Genomic DNA, 6,916 nt, shown 5'->3' with positions numbered 1-6,916 from the left:
ACTTATATGGGACTAGGGTATCTCTCTTGGTGTCAGGGAGTACTTATATGAGACTAGGGTAACACACTTGGGGTCAGGGAGTACTTATATAGGGGCTATGGTAACTCACTTGGGGTCTGGGAGTACATATAAAGCGGCTAGGGTAACTCACTTGGGGTATGGGAGTACATATAAAGGGGCTAGGATAACTCACTTGGTGTCAGGGAGTACTTATAAAGGGGCTATGGTAATTCACTTGGGGTCAGGGAGTACTTATAAGGGGGTTAGAATAACTCACTTGCGGTCAGAGAGTACATATAAAGGGGCTAGGATAACTCACTTGGTGTCAGGGAGTACTTATAACGGAGCTATGGTAACTCACTTGGGGTCAGGTAGTACTTCTATGGGACTAGGGTAACTCACATGGGGTCTGGAGTACATATAAAGCGGCTAGGGTAGCTCACTTGGAGTCTGGGAGAACATATAAAGGGGCTAGGATAACTTACTTGGGGTCAGGGAGTACTTATATGGGACTAGGGTAACTCACTTGCGTTCAGAGAGTACATATAAAGGGGCTAGGATAACTCACTTGGGGTCAGGGAGTACTTATAAAGGTGATATGGTTACTCACTTGGGGTCACAGAGTACTTGTAAAGGGGCTAGGGTAACTCACTTGCGTTCAGAGAGTAATATAAAGAGGCTAGGATAACTCACTTGGGGTCAGGGAGTACTTATAAATGTGATATGGTAACTCACATGGGGTCAGAGAGTATTTATAAAGGGGCTAGTGTAATTCACTTTTGTGTCAAGGATTACTTATTTGGGACTAGGGTATCTCACTTGGTGTCTGTGAGTACTTATATGAGACCAGGGTAACTCACTTGATGCCAGGGTGTACTTATAAAGGGGCTATGGTAACTCACTTGGGGTCAGGGAGTACTTATAAATGGGTTAGAATAACTCACATGGGGTCAGGGAGTACTTATATGGGACTAGGGTAACTCACTTAGGGTCAGGGTGTATTTATTTGGGCCACGTTAACTCACTTGCGGTCAGAGTGTACATATAGAGGGGATAGGATAACTCACTTGCGGTCAGAGAGTACATATATAGGGGCTAGGATAACTCACTGGGGGTCAGGGAGTACTTATAAAGGTGATATGGTAACTCACTTGGGGTCAGAGAGTACTTATAAAGGGGTAGGGTAACTTACTTTGGGTCAAGTAGTACTTATATGGGACTAGGGTAACTCACTGCGGTCAGAGGGTACATATAAAGGGGCTGGGATAACTCACTTGGGGTCAGGGAGTACTTATATAGGGTCTATGGTAACTCACTTGGGGTCAGGAAGTACTTCTAAGGGACTAGGGTAACTCACTTGGGCTCTGGGAGTACATATAAAGCGGCTAGGGTAACTCACTTGGAGTCTGGGAGTACATATAAAGGGGCTAGGATAACTCACTTGGGGTCAGGGAGTATATATAAAGGGATTAGGATAACTCACTTGATGCCAGGGTGTACTTATAAAGGGGCTATGGTAACTCACTTTGGGTCAGGGAGTCCTTATAAAGGGGCAATGGTAACTCACTTGGGGTAAGGGAGTACTTATTTGGGACTAGGGTACTCACTTAGGGACAGGGAGTTCTTAAATGGAAATAGGGTAACTCACTTGCGGTCAGAGAGTACATATAAAGGGGATAGGATAATTCACTTGGGGTCAGGGAGTACATTTATGTGACTAAGTTAACACACTTGGGGTCAGGGAATACTTATAAAGGTGCTAGGGTAACTCACATAGGGTCAGGGAGTACATATATGGTACTAGGGTAACTCACTTGCGGTCAGAGAGTACATATAAAGGGGATAGGATAACTCACTTGGGGTCAGGGAATACTTATAAAGGTGCTAAGGTAACTCACATAGGGTCAGGGAGTACATATATGGGACTAGGGTAACTCACTTGCGGTCAGAGAGTACATATAAAGGGGATATGATAATTCACTTGGGGTCGGGAAGTACTTATAAAGGGGCTAAGGTAACACACTTTGGGTCAAGGAGTATATATATGGGACTAGGGTAACTCACTTGGTGTCTGTGAGTACTTATATGGGACCAAGGTAACTCACTTGGGGCCAGGGTGTACTTATTAAGGGGCTAGGGTTACTCACTTGGGGTCAGGTAGTACTTATAAAGGGGTTAGGGTAAATCACTTTGGGTCAAGGAGTATATATATGGGACTAGGGTAACTCACTTGCGGTCAAAGAGTACATATAGAGGGGTTAGGATAACTCACTTGGTGTCAGGGAGTACTTATAAAGATGATATTGTACCTCACTTGGGGTCAGGGAGTGTTATATGGGACTGGGGTATCTCACTTGGTGTCTGTGAGTACGTATATGAGACCAGGGTACCTCACTTGATGCCAGGTTGTACTTATAAAGGGGCTATGGTAACTCTCTTGGGGTCAGGCAGTACTTATAAATGGGTTAGAATAACTCACTTGCGGTCAGGAAGTACTTATAAAGGGGCTATGGTAACTCACTTGGGGTCAGGGAGTACTTATAAGGCATTAGGGTAACTCACTTGGGGTCTGGGAGTACATATAAAGGGGCTAGGATAACTCACATGCGGTCAGAGAGTACATATAAAGAGGTTAGGATAACTCACTTGTGGTCAGGGAGTACTTATAAATGGGCTATGGTAACTCACTTGGGGTTAGGGAGTTCTTATATGGGACTAGGGTACCTCACTTGCGGTAAGAGAGTACATTTAAGGGGCTAGGATAACTAACTTGGGGTCAGGTAGTACTTATAACGGGGCTATGGTAACTCACTTGGGGTCAAGGAGTACTTATATGGGACTAGGGTATCTCTCTTGGTGTCAGGGAGTACTTATATGAGACTAGGGTAACACACTTGGGGTCAGGGAGTACTTATATAGGGGCTATGGTAACTCACTTGGGGTCTGGGAGTACATATAAAGCGGCTAGGGTAACTCACTTGGGGTATGGGAGTACATATAAAGGGGCTAGGATAACTCACTTGGTGTCAGGGAGTACTTATAAAGGGGCTATGGTAATTCACTTGGGGTCAGGGAGTACTTATAAGGGGGTTAGAATAACTCACTTGCGGTCAGAGAGTACATATAAAGGGGCTAGGATAACTCACTTGGTGTCAGGGAGTACTTATAACGGAGCTATGGTAACTCACTTGGGGTCAGGTAGTACTTCTATGGGACTAGGGTAACTCACATGGGGTCTGGAGTACATATAAAGCGGCTAGGGTAGCTCACTTGGAGTCTGGGAGAACATATAAAGGGGCTAGGATAACTTACTTGGGGTCAGGGAGTACTTATATGGGACTAGGGTAACTCACTTGCGTTCAGAGAGTACATATAAAGGGGCTAGGATAACTCACTTGGGGTCAGGGAGTACTTATAAAGGTGATATGGTTACTCACTTGGGGTCACAGAGTACTTGTAAAGGGGCTAGGGTAACTCACTTGCGTTCAGAGAGTAATATAAAGAGGCTAGGATAACTCACTTGGGGTCAGGGAGTACTTATAAATGTGATATGGTAACTCACATGGGGTCAGAGAGTATTTATAAAGGGGCTAGTGTAATTCACTTTTATGTCAAGGATTACTTATTTGGGACTAGGGTATCTCACTTGGTGTCTGTGAGTACTTATATGAGACCAGGGTAACTCACTTGATGCCAGGGTGTACTTATAAAGGGGCTATGGTAACTCACTTGGGGTCAGGGAGTACTTATAAATGGGTTAGAATAACTCACATGGGGTCAGGGAGTACTTATATGGGACTAGGGTAACTCACTTAGGGTCAGGGTGTATTTATTTGGGCCACGTTAACTCACTTGCGGTCAGAGTGTACATATAGAGGGGATAGGATAACTCACTTGCGGTCAGAGAGTACATATATAGGGGCTAGGATAACTCACTGGGGGTCAGGGAGTACTTATAAAGGTGATATGGTAACTCACTTGGGGTCAGAGAGTACTTATAAAGGGGTAGGGTAACTTACTTTGGGTCAAGTAGTACTTATATGGGACTAGGGTAACTCACTGCGGTCAGAGGGTACATATAAAGGGGCTGGGATAACTCACTTGGGGTCAGGGAGTACTTATATAGGGGCTATGGTAACTCACTTGGGGTCAGGTAGTACTTATAACGGGGCTATGGTAACTCACTTGGGGTCAAGGAGTACTTATATGGGACTAGGGTATCTCTCTTGGTGTCAGGGAGTACTTATATGAGACTAGGGTAACACACTTGGGGTCAGGGAGTACTTATATAGGGGCTATGGTAACTCACTTGGGGTCTGGGAGTACATATAAAGCGGCTAGGGTAACTCACTTGGGGTATGGGAGTACATATAAAGGGGCTAGGATAACTCACTTGGTGTCAGGGAGTACTTATAAAGGGGCTATGGTAATTCACTTGGGGTCAGGGAGTACTTATAAGGGGGTTAGAATAACTCACTTGCGGTCAGAGAGTACATATAAAGGGGCTAGGATAACTCACTTGGTGTCAGGGAGTACTTATAACGGAGCTATGGTAACTCACTTGGGGTCAGGTAGTACTTCTATGGGACTAGGGTAACTCACATGGGGTCTGGAGTACATATAAAGCGGCTAGGGTAGCTCACTTGGAGTCTGGGAGAACATATAAAGGGGCTAGGATAACTTACTTGGGGTCAGGGAGTACTTATATGGGACTAGGGTAACTCACTTGCGTTCAGAGAGTACATATAAAGGGGCTAGGATAACTCACTTGGGGTCAGGGAGTACTTATAAAGGTGATATGGTTACTCACTTGGGGTCACAGAGTACTTGTAAAGGGGCTAGGGTAACTCACTTGCGTTCAGAGAGTAATATAAAGAGGCTAGGATAACTCACTTGGGGTCAGGGAGTACTTATAAATGTGATATGGTAACTCACATGGGGTCAGAGAGTATTTATAAAGGGGCTAGTGTAATTCACTTTTATGTCAAGGATTACTTATTTGGGACTAGGGTATCTCACTTGGTGTCTGTGAGTACTTATATGAGACCAGGGTAACTCACTTGATGCCAGGGTGTACTTATAAAGGGGCTATGGTAACTCACTTGGGGTCAGGGAGTACTTATAAATGGGTTAGAATAACTCACATGGGGTCAGGGAGTACTTATATGGGACTAGGGTAACTCACTTAGGGTCAGGGTGTATTTATTTGGGCCACGTTAACTCACTTGCGGTCAGAGTGTACATATAGAGGGGATAGGATAACTCACTTGCGGTCAGAGAGTACATATATAGGGGCTAGGATAACTCACTGGGGGTCAGGGAGTACTTATAAAGGTGATATGGTAACTCACTTGGGGTCAGAGAGTACTTATAAAGGGGTAGGGTAACTTACTTTGGGTCAAGTAGTACTTATATGGGACTAGGGTAACTCACTGCGGTCAGAGGGTACATATAAAGGGGCTGGGATAACTCACTTGGGGTCAGGGAGTACTTATATAGGGGCTATGGTAACTCACTTGGGGTCAGGAAGTACTTCTAAGGGACTAGGGTAACTCACTTGGGCTCTGGGAGTACATATAAAGCGGCTAGGGTAACTCACTTGGAGTCTGGGAGTACATATAAAGGGGCTAGGATAACTCACTTGGGGTCAGGGAGTATATATAAAGGGATTAGGATAACTCACTTGATGCCAGGGTGTACTTATAAAGGGGCTATGGTAACTCACTTGGGGTCAGGGAGTCCTTATAAAGGGGCAATGGTAACTCACTTGGGGTAAGGGAGTACTTATTTGGGACTAGGGTACTCACTTAGGGACAGGGAGTTCTTAAATGGAAATAGGGTAACTCACTTGCGGTCAGAGAGTACATATAAAGGGGATAGGATAATTCACTTGGGGTCAGGGAGTACATTTATGTGACTAAGTTAACACACTTGGGGTCAGGGAATACTTATAAAGGTGCTAGGGTAACTCACATAGGGTCAGGGAGTACATATATGGTACTAGGGTAACTCACTTGCGGTCAGAGAGTACATATAAAGGGGATAGGATAACTCACTTGGGGTCAGGGAATACTTATAAAGGTGCTAAGGTAACTCACATAGGGTCAGGGAGTACATATATGGGACTAGGGTAACTCACTTGCGGTCAGAGAGTACATATAAAGGGGATATGATAATTCACTTGGGGTCGGGAAGTACTTATAAAGGGGCTAAGGTAACACACTTTGGGTCAAGGAGTATATATATGGGACTAGGGTAACTCACTTGGTGTCTGTGAGTACTTATATGGGACCAAGGTAACTCACTTGGGGCCAGGGTGTACTTATTAAGGGGCTAGGGTTACTCACTTGGGGTCAGGTAGTACTTATAAAGGGGTTAGGGTAAATCACTTTGGGTCAAGGAGTATATATATGGGACTAGGGTAACTCACTTGCGGTCAAAGAGTACATATAGAGGGGTTAGGATAACTCACTTGGTGTCAGGGAGTACTTATAAAGATGATATTGTACCTCACTTGGGGTCAGGGAGTACTTATAAAGGGGCTAGTGTAACTCACTTGGGGTCAGGGAGTACTTATAAATGGGTTAGAATAACTCACTTGCGGTCAGAGAGTATATATAAAGGGGCTAGGATAACTCACTTGGGGTCAAGGAGTACTTATAAATGGGCTATGGTAACACACTTGGGTTCTGGGAATACATATAAAGCGGCTAGGGTAACTCACTTGGAGCCTGGGAGTACATATAAAGGGGCTAGGATAACTGACTTGGGGTCAGGGAGTACTTATATAAGGGCTATGGTAACTCACTTGGGGTCAGGGAGTACTACTATGGTACTAGGGTATCTTACTTGCGGTCAGAGAGTACATATAAAGGAGCTAGGATAACTCACTTGGTATCAGGGATAACTTATAAAG

The sequence above is a fragment of the Prorops nasuta genome, unplaced genomic scaffold, assembly GCF_024137725.1.
Source record: "Prorops nasuta isolate Cenicafe-Biocafe unplaced genomic scaffold, Cenicafe_Pnas_1.2 PNAS00058, whole genome shotgun sequence".
Taxonomy (NCBI): Eukaryota; Metazoa; Arthropoda; class Insecta; order Hymenoptera; family Bethylidae; genus Prorops; species Prorops nasuta.
The sequence above is the reverse complement of the archived record's forward strand: the minus strand, read 5'-3'. Positions refer to the sequence as shown.